Here is a 19597-nt window from a genome sequence, read left to right as displayed (position 1 = left end):
CTAAATTTTGAGCTCACCTATCCATAACCAAAACACTCTCTAACTATAGTCTCCAGCCCCTGCAATGTTGACTTAACAAATGCATGAGAGATAAGAGATTCACGCCTTGTCTGGGTTCCGTCCTGGATAGTTAATACAAGTGTTTATCCATTAATGCTCACCTCACAGAGTGACCTTCGTGATGGTGTAAGCCCAGAGCAAAGACTGGGATCTGAGGCTCTGTTGTGTTCTGTGGTGGATGTTGGAGTCCCACAGCCCTTTGGAATGCTGAACAGGCTGGGTGGAAATGATAGAAACTTCACTCAGTGTTGCCCACAGGATGGCCAAGCAAGGCACACACTTTATATCTTTATCTTTTCCAGGGTGGGAAATTGTGTTGCTGATGGCTGGGCTTAGAGAAAAGAATCAGTTTAGCAGATGGTGGCAGCTTCATCAGTTACCCATTATGGAGGCAATATGTCTCTCAGGCCAGAATAGGGAAAAACATTTTTGGGCACATCTGGCAATGCTATGGGCTGTGACCCTTAAATTCGTCATAGAAAAGCATTCTGTGTATAGAAGAGGAGCAGAAGAATTGGAGTTGTCCTCACAAACACCTCTCAAGAATCTGACCACATATGTGAGAGGTCACATAAAATCTCCTGAAGACCGGGGCTTTTATTATTATTATTATTATTATTATTAAAGGATAGTTGATTTATAGTGTTTCTTCCATTTCTGTTGTACAGCAAAGTTATCCAATAATACACAGTTCCTTGTGCTGTACATCAGGACCCCATTGCCCATCCATTCCAATTTTAAGAGTTTGCTTCCACCAGCTCCAAACTCCCTATCCATCCCACTCCCTCCCCCTCTCCCTTGACCACCACAAGTCTGCTCTTCTTGGCCATGACCTGTTTGTCTTTTGTATTTAGGATTATCTGTGCCATATTTTAGATTCCACATGTAAGTGATATCATATGGTATTTGTCTTTCTCTCTCCAGCTTCACTTAGTGTGAGAATCTCTAGTTGCATCCATGTTGCTGCAAATGGCATTATTTTGTCCTTCCTTATGACTGAGTAGTATTCCATTGTATATATTCACCACATCTTATTAATCCATTCATCTATCAATGGACATTTAGGTTGTTTCTATGCCTCGGCTATTATGAATAGCACTGTGGTGAGCATATGGGTACATGTATCTTTTTGAGTGAATGTTTTGTCTGGATATATGCCCAGGAGTGGGATTGTTGGATCATATGGTAGTCCTATATTTAGTTCTCTGAGGTACCTCCATACTGTTTTCCATAGAGGCTGTACCAATTTACATTCCCACCAACAGTGAAGGAGGATACTGTTTTTTCCACACCCTATCCAGTATTTTGTATTTGTTGACGTGTTAACGGTGGCCATTTGGAGTGGTGTGAGGTGGTACCTCATTGTCATTTTGATTTGCTTGTCTCTCATCATTGGTGACCTGGGTTTTAATCAGGAAAAACCTACTGATAAGTTATCAATGTAGCATGTGTTTGAAATGGGAAGAGAAAAGAAAGAAAGAAAGAAAGAAAGAAAGAAAGAAAGAAAGAAAGAAAGAAAGAAAGAAAGACAGACAGACAGACAGACAGACAGGAAGGAAGGAAGGAAGGAAGGAAGGAAAGGAAGGAAAGGAAGGAAGGAAGGAAGGAAGAAAAGGAAGAAAGGAAGAAAGAAAGGAAAAATATTGTGGATGCATATGGTACAGGGCAACATCCTTAAACATCAACTCAGTAACAGTCCCTGTTATCTACTTGCAGGGATCTTAATGTGTCTCTAGGAACTAGCTTGCATTGTTCCCAGTTTATGGTAAGAATTAACTAAAAACGGTTTAAATGAATATGTATAAATCATCATGGTAATGTCGGTACTCCAATAATATTTACCTATTCAAATATTTTTTGAATATTAGATATATTCAATATGGTACTAGATAGATAAGGAATTAGCTATGGATACTGTGTGTCCATGTGTCCATTTAATCACATTATAAATAATATTTTCCAATATGAAAAAAATTGGAGGTATCAGTGAATAAATAAAGAAGTTTTTTAGATAAGTGAGACAAATGGAAAAGGATTGGTTATTTTCAATAACTACTCTGGCTGATCACTGGGCTGGACCAGCTATTGTATAGAATACAGTTCATTTAAATCTCACAATAGTCCACCAAGCTGAGGGTTATCAGATGGCCAGAGGAGGCAAAGTACCTCTCACAGATCTGCTTCCTACTGGATACATATTCTTTTAAAAAGACAGTCTTATTTTTAGACTTTTGGCAGTGGGAAAGAATTGCTTTTTGGATAATATATTCTTAGAAAGTATGTTCTGTCTTTGACATTAGTAATGAAGTTGAATTTTAATTGCATGAAATTTTCAACTGTACTGAATTCAAGCTCTCTCATAAGTCTTCTTAATAGGAGAGTAGAACCTTAATAGTGTTAGAAGGTTGAAAAGCAGGAGGCCTTTTTTTTCTGGTTTAAACACGGCCTTGGGAGTGTCTAGATTTTTTTTTTTTAAGCTAACTTTATCATTGCAGTAGACAAAACCAGCTTAGATAAAACATATAACTGAACACTTTTGTGGAACCAAGAGTTCAAGTTTCTTAAAAACCAATCAAAATAGATTTGAGATTGATTTCTAGGATCCAATTCATGAAAAATATCCAAAATGTCCTACATACTCTAATGGGTAAGCAATGGGAAAGAATACCAAGTATAACAAGGTAACCTACAGTCAGCTAGCTCTATAGACTGAATAGAGCCCCAAATTCTGTTTAAATATTCAGATAAAAGAACTGTGCTTGATGAAGATGAGTGATTAAACCACATCACCACTATCATGTTGCATCGCATTGGTCTAGTTATCTTTTCCCCTCAATTCTCGCTTATCTTCTCCAAAGAATATTTCACATCAGTTCTGACACCTCTTTGAGTTCCAGCTCCATATGCTTTTCTGCTAGGCACAGAGGAGTCATTTTAAGGAATGAAGTTGGTTTCAACAGTGGAGGGATGAGACATGTATTAGAAAACCCTAACTCCTCTAAAGCATACAATGAACTCAGATAAATGATTATTTATCTAATTTTTCCATAGTTTCAGGCTAGGTAGTGTTTTTAGTTTTTTTTTTTGGGGGGGGGACACCCACAGCATATGGAGATTCCCAGGGTAGGGCTCAAATCGGAGCTGTAGCCACCAGCCTACACCACAGCAACACCAGATCTGAGCTGTGTCTGCAACCTACACCAAAGCTCATGGCAACACCATATCCTTAACCCACCAAACAAGGCCAGGGATCAAGCCCCCATCCTCATGGATGGTAGTCGGGTTTGTTAACTGCTGAGCCATGACGGGAACTCTCAGGCAAGGTGTTAATACTTTAGGATATATAATTCACAACACATATTTGAGAAAAAAAATTTGAAAGACTCTAGTCAGACAGTTGCAATAGAACTACAGGTATAAAAGGCAGAGAGAACAAATTTGTGAGAAAAATTATAAATTATAAATAGGGTGTTTCTGCTGTGGCATGGTGGATTAAGGATCTGACAGCAGTGGCTCTGGTCACTGCAGAGGCACAGGTTCAATCCGTGGCCAAGTGCAGGGGCTAAGGATCACATATTGCCACAGCTGTGATATAGGTTGCAGCTGTAGCTTGGATTCAATCCCTGGCCCAGGAATTTACATATGCTGCAGGTGTGGCCATAAAAAAAATTAGCAAAATATATGTGTATACATTTGTATAAATGAATATATATGTACAAATAAACACACACAGATGCAGATAGAAAAATATTATTAGACAATTATCTATCCCAAGTCATTGTTCTATAATTGATAAATAATGAGTTGTTCTCATTTCTTCAAGGGCAGACATTTGTGATATTTGTTCACTGATGCATCTACAACACTTAGTACCTTATCTGATATATAACATCTATTCAATGAATATTATACAACAAAATCATAAAACATATTGTGGAGAAATTATATTAATAGTCTGACTTAGCAAAACCAAGATACTAAAATACTAAACTATTTCACAAATCTAGTTTAGAGTAGTATTACTGGCCTCAATTCTTCACATGTCCCTGTGTCTACACCCTAATCAAGGCTTTATCCTGTGCAGAAGTTACTTTTCTTAATAATAAAAGGAAAAATTAATCAGGAAGACACAACAATTACAAATCTGTGGGTGCCTTATAACAGAGTCCAAAAATATATGAAGCAAAGTGATCATTTCAAGGCGTGGAATGAACAATTTCACAATCAGAGGAAGATTTTTTTTTTATTATTATTATTTTCCCACTGTACAGCAAGGGGGTCAGGTCATCCTTAGATGTATACATTGCAGTTACAGTTTTTTCCCCCACCCTTTCTTCTGTTGCGACATGAGTATCTAGACATAGTTCTCAAGAGGAAGATATTTTAACACCCTTCTCTAAGCCGTTGTTTAAACAGCCAGACCAAGAACAAAAACAAAATACATCTGGACAATATCATCAATCTCCTTGATCTAATTGATATGTGTAGAAGATTACATCCAACAATAGCAAAATGCACATTCTTTTCAATTGCTTATGGTACATTTGCCAAGACGTACCATTTACTAAGCCAGGAAAAACTGCCAATGCATTTAAATAGATTGCAATATAGAAAATATATTATCTGACCAGAGTGGAACTAAATTTTACATGGATTGAAATAAGCTATCTAGGCCAACCCCAAATATTTATATGAAACATGTGGTAAATAAGTTTTGAATCAAAAAAATAACTAGAGTAATTAGCAATATTTCTAACTGAATAATAGCAAAATTATAGCCCCAAAATATCTGTGGGAAGCAGCTCAGCTCAAAGCCTAGTATCTCCTCATTTAAATCAAGCCCAGACACATATACAGAGAAAACTATAACTCAAAAAGATGCATGAACCCCAATGTATATAGCAGCACTATTTACAATAGCCAAGACATGGAAGCAACCTAAATTGCCATCAACAGATGAATGGATCGATAGTCATGGAAGCAACCTAAATTTGCCATCAACAGATGAATGGATCAACAGCAATGGAATACTGCTCAGCCATAAAAAGAACAAAATATGCCATTTGCATCATTGTGGATAGACCCAGAGATTATCATACTAAGTGAAGTAAGTCAGAAAGAGAAAGACAAATACCATTTGTGTGGATCTAAAATATGACACAAATGAACTTATTTACAAAAGAGAAAAAAACTCACTAGCATAGAAAACAGACCCATGGTTACCAAAAGGGAAAAGTGGTGGAGGGATAAATTAAGAGCTTGGGACTAGTGAACGCAAACTATTATATACAGAATGGATAAACAAGGTCCGACTGTATAGCACAGTGAACTATTTTAAGTATGCTGTAATGAACCATAATGGAAAAGAATCTGAAAAATGCTATACATAGAAACGAATCACTTTGCTGCACACCAGAAACTAACGCAACATTGTAAATCAACTCTACTTCAATTAAAACAAAAAACAAAACTCAAGCCCAGATGCAGATGAAGTTCCCCAAATGTGGTTCATCAGATGTAGTTCTCCAGGTATAGATTCCTCTTGATACCAAGACCTGTGAACTAAAACAAAAGGCCTATACCCTACCCATGCCTTCAGTGTAAAATGGTGACAAAATGATAGCATAACAGCAGTATGCACTCCCGTTCAAAAGGGGGGACATAAAAGATTCACAGTCTTCACTGGTCTGTGGCAAATAGAAATCCAGGTGGACACATGACCTATTACCCAAACACCCATATGTTGGATTCCTAATGCCCAGTACTTAGAATGTAACCTTATTTGGAAATGGGGCTGTCATAATTAGTTAAGATGAGGTCAGTCTTCAGTAGGGTGGACCCCTAATCTGATATGACTACTGTCCTTAGAAAAAGAGGAAATGTGGAGACCGTCACGCACACAGGGACCTCACTCTGAGCAGGAAGGAAGAGATCTCAGTGATACAAGCCAAGTATGTCCAGCAAACCACCAGAATCTAGGACAGAGTCATGGATCGGATTTGCCCACACAGCTCCCAGAAGGAATCGTACTTGCCAACACCTCTATGTTAGGCTACCAACCCCCAGAATTGTAGGGTGGTAAATTTCCATTGTTAAATCTACCCAGTTTGTGATACTTCATTATAGCAAGCCTGTTGTCAGAATTCAGCCTCTGTCTGCCAGTACTGAATTGAAACACAGAGACAGAGCTTTGGGTAAAGGAGAAAAAAAAAAAAATAGCTTTATTATTGCTTTGCCAGGCAAAGGAGGGACACAGCAGACTAATGCCTTAAAGACTGCCCCCGCCATTATAAAGAAACGTGAGGAGTTATATAGTAAAAAGGAGAAAAACAGGTTTTCAGGTAGGAATCAGAGTTGGGACAAACATCTTTTACTGGGGGAATCTTAGTAATAAAACCTGGAGTCAGGTGATCTCAGTATGTTCATGATGGTTGTCTTCTGGGTTATTGCCTAGAATAACAATACTTGTGAAAAGGGCATATTGATCAGAGATTAGAACAACATGTGCTGATAATCTGAAAAACATGTGCTAATAATCTTTAACCCACAGGCAATTATGCTCAGGTGCCTAATCTTTAGTTTATGGGGGATTGTGTATAGGGTGCAGTTAAGTCAGGGAGAAGGACAAGGAAGGACTCTAAGCTGTTCAATTTTAAAGCAGTCATTTCTAAAAGAAGCATAAGGAGTATAACTTTGCTCTTAGGTGTATCAAATGCCTACGTTATTATGTGTATCCCTCGAGAGGGAACCAGGATCCTGCTATGGTTGTTGTGCTATTGTTGCTTGACTGGTCCTCCCTCCCTGATCAGCAACTGTCTGAACCTGTCCCTAGGAACTCAGGAAGGTCATGGTGGCTGAAGGAGGCCCATTTCCTAAGAACAAAAATGGGGTCACAGAAAGGCTTTGGCACCTGTGAGCCCCACAGGGCCGTGTCCAGGTTCAAGCCTAAGAAACTCATGTAGCTGGAGTCAAGCTTTAACAATAACTTCAAGAACACAGGCATTCAGGAGTCTCAGGCAAAAAAAGAGAGAGGATCAAAGACACTTCCCTAGGTCCCCCAGGTCCTTCCTTCCCCCGTCAGATACTCTGTCCCAGAAAAATAGATGAGATCTCAAGTGAAGTTTTCCAGGTTATTATCTCCCACACCAGGGAGCGTTGAAGTTATAACACATCTCCACTTTACAGTGCAAGTGTATAGCTTATGTGACATTCTTCAAAGAGGTATGCCTCTTTGAGTGTGAATTTATCGGCTGTAAGTAATCCTTACTTTAGGACATTCTCTATATAAGGACTCTTTCTCTTAGAAAATATTGTTAGTCAACTTATCTGAAGTGTCAATTGATGAGGGTGTTAGACTGGATCACTTGCCTTCCTTCTCTTAAAGGTGACCCCCAATAAAATTAAATGCATGCCAAGCCCTCTCCTTCCTTTACTCCTCCCCAGGAAATGGCTCTTATATGTAGCTAAGTTATTTTCTCATTTGGCTCCCTCTCATTAAAATTTGGGGTCCCTGGGGCTTGTTTTCATTTTAGATTGTTCTCCATCCTCTTCATTCCAAGCAGGTGGTGTTTCAACCACTACAGTTCTATTAAATTGTTCATTGGTTTCTATGAATCTTAATGGTGCCTGCTTGATTAGACAGACACACATACGCAAACAGACTGCCAAGATAAACCTCTGTACCTTCGGCTTGAAATGAATGGTATTTTTGAACAATGCTCTTAAGATACTGAAAAGCAATTTTGTGTAGTTTGAAAGAATCTACAAATTGCACTTTTTTTTTTTTGGCTGCCCTCACTGCATGAGGAAATTCCCAGACCAGGGATTGAACCAGTGCCATAGCAGTGACCCAAGCCACAGCATCGACAATGTCAGATCCTTAACTGGATGAGCCACAAGGGAACTCCCAAAATATGTCTTTAATATTCTTCGAAGTCTTACTCCCTAAGAGAGAGGTTTTAAAAGCTGCCCTTAAACATCTTCGAGGCCTGCCAGGTGTTTGGTCCCAATGGAATGTGTTAGAGAATCACCTTGAAATCATGTTTCCTGGCACATCCTATTTTTAATCATTGTTCTGAGGTCATTGTTAACCTTGAAAATTGTTTTTTTTTTAATTTTTTAGGAGATAAAGGGGATGAAGATTGATGTTATTTTTGAAACCCTCTAGTTCTGACTTTTTAATATTTTTTACAAAGTATAACTTTAAAATGAACAGCTTCTTAGATCACTTCTCTATTCTTCTTGCACAGGAAAATAGATATTACCAGTTGGCCCTTTCAACCTTACACCTGGAAATCACTTTAACCAGACTTGCAATACTGTTTGGTAAAATTTTGATTGTGCATATCATTGTAGTTTCCCCAAACATTCTATCAACTTATTACATGTGTCACCCTTTGCTAGCTTTCAATAACAATTTCCTCTGTGTCTTCTAATTTTCAGTAATAGTCACTTTGAGGCCCTTCCAGTTTTCACTGAGCCTCCTCAAGATCTTTGGAGATTCTGATTACCTCCCAGTCCCAAAGCCAAGAACATATATTTTATGTTGCTTATATAGCAGAACCTCTCTTCCAGGAAACAGTTTCTAATCCTGGTACCTATGCCTGCCTAAAAGCCACCTATAAATTTAGAGGAAACCAATAACCACTCTTTAAGCTCATGATTTTGATGAGCATTCAAGGATAGCTTGGTAACTTCTTATTTCTGTTCCATAGTTTCTAGAGCTTCAGCTGGGGTGACTCTTAAGGCAGAAAAGCAATACAGCTATGCTTTATAATAATAAATGTATATGTCTTTCAACCTAAAAATTCCAGGGACTCTATCTTTTCTAGGGTATCTATTTACTAAAAATTTGCCAAGTAAGATATACTAAGTTGTGTCTTTTGGCAAATAACTGAACAATATTAAAGTTGATTGAATAAATGATAATTCCACACCATAGACTACTATGCAGCTATTAAGTACCATAGACTGGAACTGTGCCAGTTATGTTGGAGAGATTTTCAAGAGATAATACTGAGAGAGGAAAATAATTTTCAGAGAACTAGATTGAATGCCATTTAATTTTCCCCAGCATATTACAAAGAAATGCTATATCTATGCAAATTTATATATGCAAATTTATATTTTATATGAATATGTAACAGAAGATAGATGCCAGATTGTTTACATGGGTAAGAAGTAAGTTTATTTCCTGACTGGTGGAAAAGACTAGGGATGGTAAAACAAGCAAAAAAAGATAAAAGGAAAAAACTACAATGTCCTAAACATTTAACTGTGAAAAAAAGTATATATTATTTAATCACATATAGAATTGCATGCATTTAAACACAATTAAAGTAGAAAATAATCTGTATTTACATACTTGTAGTCAGTACTCACTCTTAGAAAAAAATACCCAGTTATCATATTCAGTGTGATTTCTTTTTTTTTTTTTTTTTTTTTTTTTTTTTTTTTACTTTTTAGGGCTGCACTCATGGCATATGGAGGTTCCCAGGCTAAGGGACAGATTGGAGCTACAGCTGCCGGCCTATGCCACAGCCACAACAATGCAGGATCCAAGCCATGTCTGTGTCCTACACCACAGCTCACGGCAATGCCAGATCCTTAACCCACTGAGCAAGGCCAGGGATCAAACCTGGGTCCTCGTGGATGCTAGTCAGATTCGTTAACTGCTGAGCCACGATGGGAACTCCCAGTGTGATTTATTCCTAAGAAAATTCCCTATGTACACAAATCTACTAGGACTAGAAATACCTATATGATTTGAAACATTAATTCTATCACTTCACCTGCCAATACTTTCACGTGGTCATTAATTGAAGTCACGTGGACTTCTTTGATGCCTTAGGCTATCCCAAGTCAGCTTCTACCTAGAGCTTTTGCACTGGTTTTTTTCCTGTCTAGGACACTTCCACCAAGATAGTTATAAGGGTAATTTTCTCAACTGCTTCAAGTGTTAAATATCCTATTAAGTGTCCAAATTTCACATGTGGTTTCCCTAGCAATCTTATCTAAAATGAAAACTTCCCCCTTCTCTGGTCCTACCCTCAGCTTTCTTCAAAGAATCGCTCACTATACTATATTATATTATATTATATATTAAACTGTACAGTTTATGAAATGCATCTCTTTGTCCCCACTGTAAATATACTTTGGATGTTTTATTCACAGTTATATCTGTAGCACATTGAAAAATAAGCATTGATATTTAATAAATATACAATTTAATTCAATAATTACTTTCTCTTTGCTCTTACTCTATTATTCAGGGACATAATTCTTAACTATGTTAAAATTTTATTGTGCACCATTTTTCAATGCACATCTTATTAAACTGAATTTTCTGGCTTAGGAGTGTACTGTGCAATATGGTAGCGGACTGTATGTAGCCATTTAAATTTGAATGAACTAAAACAAAATCTTATTTTTTTTCATTTTTTATTTTATTTTATTTTTTAAGATTTTTATCTTTTTATTGTAGTTGATTTACAATGTTCTGTCAATTTCTGCTGTACAGCAAAGTGACCCAGTCATACACACAAACACACACACACACATATAAATATATATATATACACACATTCTTTTTCTCACATTATTCTCCATCGTGTTCCATGACAAGTGACTAGATATAGTTCCCTGTGCTCTACAGCAGGATCTCATTGATTTCCATTGCAAAGGCAATAGTTTGCATCTATTAACCCCAGATTCCCGGTATATCCTACTCCCTCCCCCTCCCCCTTGGCAACCATAAGTCTCCTCCAAGTCCGTGAGTTTCTTTTCTATGGAAAGGTTCATCTGTGCCATATATTAGATTCCAGATATGTGATAACATATGATATAATATGGTATCATATGGTATTTGTATTTCTCTTTCTGACTTATTTCACTTAGTATGAGAGTCTCTGGTTCCATCCATGTTGCTGCGAATGGCATTATTTTGTTCTTTTTTATGGCTGAGTAGTATTCCATTGTGTCTATGTACCACATCTTCTTAATCCATTCATCTGTTGATGGGCTTGTAAGTTTTTTCTATGTCTTGGCTATTATGAACAATGTTGCAAAGAACATAGGGGTGTATGTATCTTTTTCAATGAAAGTTTTGTCCAAACATGTGCCCAAGAGCAAATATGTGTACAAGAGTGGGATTGCTGAGTCATATGGTAGTTCTATATTTAGTTTTTTGAGGTACTTCCATACTGTAAAGAAAAATTTTAAATGCAGTTCTCCATTTGTCCTCGTCACAAGTGCTAAATAGCCACATGTGACTAGTGGCTACCATGTTATAAAACACAAATACAGGGTATTTCCAGCATCACAGAAAGTTCTGTTGGACAGTGATATTCTAGATAGTGTATCTTCTGCTAGAGCTAATGTAAGATTTACATTTAACTAGAATGTATTCATTGTCAACTGTGTGCAAAGTTCTACAAATTTAAATCTTATCTCCTAAGTGTGATCAAATTCAAGGCCTCACTTTATTTGAATTATATATTCTTAGAAGTAAAGCAACATAAAAAATATTCAGAAAGATAAAGACAAATACCATATGATATCACTTATTTGTGGGATCTAAATTATGGCACAAATGAACCTATCTACCAAATAGAAACAGATTACAGGCAAGGAGAGCAGAGTTGTGGTTACCAGGGCGAGGGGGAGGGAGGGGCATGGACAGGGAGTTTGGGGTTAGTAGATGCAAATGGATACATTTGGAATGGATGGACAATGGGTCCTATTGTATAGCACAGGGAACTATGTATGATTGGGTCACTTTGCTGTACAACAGAAATTGAAGAAACATTGTAAATCAAATATACTTTAATAATTTAAAAAAAAACATTAACAATGCATTCTGAAATTGTTACTTCAGAATATCCTTCTTTAATTCATTGGTATTTTTAACTTTGAACATAACTCTATAAATAAATAAAGAGGATGCACACAGGGTATGTTAGTATTCCATTTTTCATTTTCTTTCTATACTGGCTGTTGTTTAAGGCACATAAATATGGTGCTGTTCCCAATTCTAGACAATCTCTATCTAACCCACATTGGCTTTTTGCATGGACACATGTATATGCTTTAAATTTTATTATTTCTGTGTTATATCAGTAAGATTAAGCATTGATTTAAATATTAAAATCATCTCATCCATATTAGAACACAGAGTGTCTACAGTAGGTTTATAACAACAGTAAAACATAGACACTGTGCAGTGGTCCTTACCTGTGGTCTTGCTCCAAAGCATAAATTAAAAAACCAACTTGTTAGTTTGTATTATATTTTGTGCATGCCTCTAAATCATTTCTTGAGAGTTCCCCTGTTTATGTCCATAATGGAATAAGAAGTCATTAGATTGGTTAAGAGTATGGCACCAAATTGAATGGAATCAAATCACAGCCTTGCCACTTACTAGCTCAAGGAACATGAGCATGATAATTAACCTTTCTGTATCATGAGTATAAATATTTTGTATCATAAATAGTTACTATAAGTAAATATATTGACACAGGAAGAGAAATAAGAAGGATGCATGAGGCACAGGAAACATTTAAATGTTAGTCAGTAATTTCATTACTAATATCATTGTCATTTAACCTATAATTTTAATCTGTATAATTGTATCCATTTATTTGGGTCCAATTTTTTTTTCCTCATAAAGCATTTCCAAATCTTCCCAGTCCCAAAAAAGTGTCTCCTGATCTATGCTCCTTTTGGACTCAGTACTTCTTATATGTATCACTTCTCACAGTAATATGTGTCTCCTTTTCTGAATAACAACTCTTAAGTTGTCCTGTACCATTTCCACTGGTTTTTATAGGGCAAGCCGATTGTTTCCAGTTTATGTAATGTTGGATGATGCTTTAGGACCTGAGAAAGGAATGAAGCTAACCCAGAGATTGTGGACTTTGAGATGGATATAATAATTGTATTAGCCCATATGGATATTTTCTTAACAAGGGAGAGAATCTATGTTCTGTATATGAGAAGAAAGACATGAAGAGATATTTACATTGTCAGAGGTGGAAAACATGGCAAAAACATTGCCTAGTAAATATCTATTATCCTTTTATTTCTTTATTAACATTTACTCAAATTTTGGAAAGAAAATTGCCTCCTGGAATATAAATGCTTTTGTCTTTCCACCAGGAGCCAGATATGGCTCTAATATGACTAAGTGCCAACCAATAAATTATAAGTAGAAGCATTTTGTGGATCTTCAGGAGGGTTTTTTATAAGAAAAGAATGAAGGTTTTTTTCTTTTCTTCCTGATTCCTGGAATTTGGATACAAAAGCTGGATATTTAGCATCAACTATATTTCATGAGCTCACGCTGGAGAAAGTAGTAAAGCATTAGTATGGTGAAGCAGGAATAGAGAAGAATGCTAGTATCATGCAGAAAATGGAGCCACATAATAACCATGGATGGTCTGTACCTAGATAGATTTAATGTGAGAGAAAATTAAACTTCCATCTCGTTTCACTCACTAAATAATCTAAACCTAATCCCACTGATAGATTTACCTTTCAATGCCAAGCTCAAGGCCTAACTCTTCCCTCAATGCTTCTGGGAGCGCACAGATTAACAGAACTCGTTTCCTTCTAAACTGCGGAACTATCATTGTTCAATTCTTTCTTCTGATACGTAAAAGACTCCCTGTGTACCATTAGGTACTCCTTATATTTGATTTTTGCCTTGGTTACACACTAATCTCCAGCTTTCTAAGTCTTTCTTACTTATGGCACTTATTGATTTTAAAATAGGGTTTTAAAATAACTTATGCTTCCTATAAATTGAAAAGATCAAAAAAAGGGAAAGAAAATGAAATATATCCCACAACATATATCTATATATACGTATTGTATATATATACATATGTATTTTTTCATTTTGGCATACATTCTGTTTTATTCTCTGTGTGCATGTGTGTTGTCTCTTACATATGTTTACATTTATATATATTTAATACACAAATATATAAAGAGTTTTATGTTCTTTTAGCACTTAGCATTATATTGTACACCAGTGTTTCTCACTTTTTTTTCATTAGTGGTTCTTTAAAAAGCTTTTGAAAAAAGTTTTTTCTAATAACTGCCCAGTGGAATTTTAATATAGTAGATGTGTCATTTATCTTCTTATATGCATATACTTATATATATGCCTACATATGTTCATACATATTATGATATTAGGCATTATCCATATATATGTTTTTTTTCCAAAAAAAAAACAAATTAATTTCAAAATCCTCCAGTGGCTCATATTTTTTTGCACATATTGGAATGCATGTTGCAAACATCCTGCTGTTGCCAGAATTCAGCCTCTGTCTGCCAGTGAGTGCCAAATAGAAACGCAGAGACAGAGTTTTGGGTAAAGGAGAAAAAAAATAGCTTTATTGTTTTGCCAGGCAAAGGAGGGCCACAGTAGGCTAATGCCTTAAAGACTGTGCCCCCTCCTTAGAAAGAATTGCAAGGAGTTTTATAGTAAGAAGGAGAAAAACAGGTTTTCAGATAGGAATCGGGATTGGGACAAATACGCATTCTTCTTTCTTTGGAAGAATCTTAGTCATTAAAGCTGGAGTCAGGAGATCTCGACCTGATCCTGATGTTGGCCTTCTGGGTTTTTGCCTAGAATAACAGTACTTGAAGAAAGGGCATATTTATTGATCAGAGATTAGAACAAACTAGGAAAGTTCCTGAAAAACATCATGTGCTGATCATCTTTAACCCACAGGCAATTATACTCAGGACCCCTAATCTTTAGCTTACAGGTGATTGTGTTTAGGGTGTAACTAAGGGAGAAGGACCAGGAAGGACTCTAAGCTGTTCAATTTTAAAGTATTCATTTCAAAAAGAAATTATAAGAAATTTAACTTTTCTCTCAGGGGTATGAGGGGCCTGCATCACTGCTATGTCCATTAAATAGTCTAAATATTTTAATGTTAATGAATATGCAGCATATTTAAAACCTGAAACACATTTGTTTAACACAAAACTAACATAATTTATTTAAGTATTTTTCAACTGCTGAACACATGCTACATAGCTTGTTACATGCACCACAGGTAAACTTTCCTCTAGGTAAGGTTTACATGAAAGCTCAGATCCTATAATATCTCCTGTAAAATATATGTAAAACATGATAAAACAGAGAAGAAAAATGTAAAGTTAAAATATATTTAAGTACTTGAATAGGAAAACTGTCCTTCTCTATGTCCATGTACATAAACTTTGATATAGTTATTTCCTTGTTCAGTCTACAGTTGGAAATAATTAATTCAATGGTAAAACAAAACAAAATACCAAATAGCATTGATACACTGATATATTTTTCCAAAATACAATTTTTAAAATAAAATTAATTTCCATTAGCCAAAATCATACATTTGCCAACATCTGTTAGCATTAAAAAGAAAACAAAAATTGAAATAAAATTAATTATTTTATGATACATAGAGGGCAAAGTGATATCTCATTTTTTTAATATCCGGCCCATGTAACTGAAATTTTTCATGGATTTGTTATCTGATATGAATTGTTGGTTTTGATCTTTGCAAATTAGTCAAAAACAATGAGATAAAATACAAGTGAAGAAATCCTCTAATAGTCTGACTAGTAGAAGGAAGAAGGTAATTATAGGAAAATCAAAAAAATTAAATGAACTGTTTCTGTAATTGCAACTTATTTAAGCTTAGTTTTATTAATGCACAGTTCTCCTAAAAGTAATGTTATAGCAATTTTCTCATTTTAGTCTAACTTACCATTTTAAAATGAAAAAATAACAAAAATTCCTAACTGAATTGTCAACCAGTAAGGCTATGAGAATTTCAAAGATGGAACGCAGATTCAAACAATAATACTTAATTTTAATTAAGATCTGATTTACTATATTAGGTGCAAAAACAGAATTATATAATGCATATACCAGATTTTTATCTTTAGCGTAAACTTTCAAAATATGTGTAAAATACTTCTCATTTTCCAGAAAAGGCAACTATGATCCCCAAAGGTACATATAGTAGTTGACAAAAGTCACAGACCTAAGAACCGTAGAGCTATGACCTGAAACCTCATACCTGTGGCCAGAGTCCTATGTGTAATTTTCACTACTGTCTGGAGTCTGTGATCATCTCAGTAACCATGTGATAGACATGTAGACATGGGAGCACATGTGCACACGTGTGCGTACATGTTAAGAATGCAATGAATAAACATGTCCTTCCAAAAAGACAGGGCCATCATGCACACAGTATTATAGATAAAATCATAAAACTATGGAACGAAAATTGACTCAAGCCTAAGTCTTCACTTTGTAGAGGCGACTTGAAATCGCAAGGGATGTATTTGCGATTTTAAGTTTGTACAAACAGTGAATAACAAAGTTCAGGTTAAAATTCAACTCTCAAGCGCTATATTTTATTTCATTTAATGTCTCATATCTAATACTAAACTGAGTTGCCAAGACTCCTTGGGAGATTCCAGAAAACTTAGAGCTGCTTGTTCCTTCATGAAATGGCCTCTGCCTGCTGTGATTAGATAGATGATAGATAGATAGAGAGATACATTTTTCTCACAGAGGTTTTGCTACTTCTCTTAATATTAGAGTAGCAGAAATCACTTCTGCTTTACATACAATCAATCTACTGAGCCATATCCAAATCTATAAGTCATATTCTGTTGTAAATTAAAACCAGGTTACAGATGCTTAAAACTCTCTGCAAATGGAGAGTAAATGGGCACTTCTTGAAAGCCCAGGGACTTCAACATGAGCCAAATGCACTGAATTTGGACTCCTACCTTCTTCTCACAGACATTCTTCTCAAACCTCCTCGGACAATACTGTGCAAGGCAGTAGAGAGATTCTTGGAATGAGCAATGTTTTGCTCTGAAGATAGGTTGACGTTTTTTAAAAATCAGGCATGGATAATGCTTAGATATGATTTAGTCGTGAAGAAAATTGTTGTCAATTCTTTGGCCTTAGAACAGGTGCAAATTTTGGCCAAAACTTTAAAACTGAATTTGGTATGTGATTCCACAACTTTTAGAGTAATTATTTTACTCCAATATATTAAATTTGGAAATAAATCTGTAAGAATGAGTTTTAAGAGAGTGAAAATATTTTTTTCTTGATAACCAAGACCATATTTATAAAATTCATAGACAGGTCATTTCCAACATGTCCATACCAGTGGTTATACAACTTGATGAATATTCATCATCCAGCCTGTCAGTTATGAAACATTTATTGAATACCTAGATATGCCTGACACCATGCTAGATTCAAAATATATAAATATTAGTGAGACATAATGCTTGTCTTTGTGCAATATATCTTTTATGCTTAAAACAACCCTACGAAATAGGAAGTTCTTATTTTAGTTAACATAATACAGTGAGGCAATTGTGTCTAGACACATTAGTAATCTAAGGGAAATGCCTGAAGTCCTACATCTCACCTCATAAGTTGCAGAACTTGATATGAATCCTATTACTCTGACTCTCCATTAGCAGTTTATTTCCATTATAACAGAAGTGGACATTCTTCAACATCCCTTGAGGTGTAAGTCTCAAAGTGGGTTTCCATATTTCAGAAAGTACTCAGAAGAATTCTTAGGCAGTGACGACAACAAAAATGCTGGTCTATTTTCTCATACAGGGATCAATGGTAGATCTTTCTGTGATGATAGAAATGTTCTATACCCACACTGTCCAAAACAGTATCCACTAGCCAGGTATGGATAGTGAACACTGGAAATGTAGCTCATCCGCCTGAGGAAATAAAATATTAATTTATTTAATTTTAATTATTTTATGGAATTTTCTATTGCCATTTGTGTCTAGGGTATTCCCTAAAAGGCAGTGCACTCAGAGTACCATTTTTACTTTAAGAATCGTAGCTGAGGGGAGAAAGCACATAGTTTTATACAAATAACTGGGTAAATCATGGCACCAACTAAAGACATCAAATTAATGTTTAACTTTAAAACCAGAACTGCTAAGAAAGTTCTCTTTTGCTGCTGCTTGAAACAGTTCCAAGATCCCTGAAGACTCTCCTTCAATTTTTAGGTATTTGGATTGAAATGTTCAAGAAAATTTGAATGAAGTGAGAATTAGAATTCTTATCCATGAATTTTGATCTCTGATACCCTACAATAAATAAATAAATACCAGCAAGTATAATCATAAATTATAGAAATAAAGGCTAATTCAGTCAAAATAAGTAAGGCCAGAGAAAACTTACCTATTATCTAGTTCAGTGACATTTTTTTTGGAAGTAAAGTGTCAAGCTCAGAGGAGTTATTGACTCCTCCTGTCTAAATAGCTAGTAAGTTGCAAAGTTGAGAGGTCAGGTCTCCAGGCCCTCAACACAGAATGTTTTAGATGATCCTCAGCATTTTACTGGCATTCAGCTTTGTCATCCCCAGTTAAGTTCCTTGTCAAGATTTCTTTCCAAAAACGAAAAAGCGATTTCTTCAGTCATCTTTCCCTTATGTGTTATGGCAGGTAAGTACAGCAATGGGGAACATTCAAATGTGGAACAATAGACAAATTCAGTAAAGTTACAGAATACAGCATCAGCGTACAGAAAAAGAGTTGCATTTCTATACACTAACAACAAACTATCCTAAATGAAAATTAAGAAAACAATTCTGTTTATAGTAGCCCTCCCCAAAGTGAAACACTTAGGAATAAACTTAATTCAGGGGCTATGGATCTCTACACTGCGAATTATAAAATGCTGATGAAAGAAATTGAAGAAAACACAAATAAATAGGAAGACATCTTTGCTTGTGGACTGAAAGACAATATTGTTAAAATGTCCGTGCAACCCAAATTGATCTATAGATTTAATGCAAACCAAGTAAAAATTCCAGTAGTATTTTCATAGAAATATTTTTTAAAAATAAAATTCATATGGAACCACAAAAGGCCTTAAATAGTTAAATCAAACTTGATGAAGAACAATGCCAATGGTATTACATGCTCTGACTTCAAAATATATTACAAAGCTACAGTAAATAAAGCCATATGGTGTTGGCCTAGACATACATATAGCCAATAGAACAGAAAAGAGACCTCAGAAAGAAACCCATACATAGTCAACTGATCTTCAACAAGGGTATCAAGAATGCACAAAGGGAAAGGATAATCTCTTCAATAAACTGTGTGAAAAAGTGGATATTGACATACAAAAGAATTAATTTGATATTCATTTCACATTATATACAAAAAACAAATCAAAATGGACTCAAGATTTAAATGTAATACCTGAAACCATAAAGCTTACGTGAAAATATGGTGAAAAGTTTCTTGACATTGATGTTGGCAATAATTTCTTAGATAGGGCACCAAAAGCACAAGAAACAAAAGTGAAAATAAATAAGCAAGACTAAGGTAAACTAAAATGCTTTTGCATAACCAAGGAAACAATCAACAAAGTAAAAAGGCAGTCTACAGAATGGGAAAAAGTATTCACAAGCCATTTATACAATAAGGGGCTATATCCAAAATACACAGGGAATTCCTACAA

Source organism: Sus scrofa, chromosome 3 (genome assembly GCF_000003025.6).
Source record: "Sus scrofa isolate TJ Tabasco breed Duroc chromosome 3, Sscrofa11.1, whole genome shotgun sequence".
NCBI classification, from domain to species: domain Eukaryota; kingdom Metazoa; phylum Chordata; class Mammalia; order Artiodactyla; family Suidae; genus Sus; species Sus scrofa.
This window is presented reverse-complemented; position numbering follows the sequence as displayed.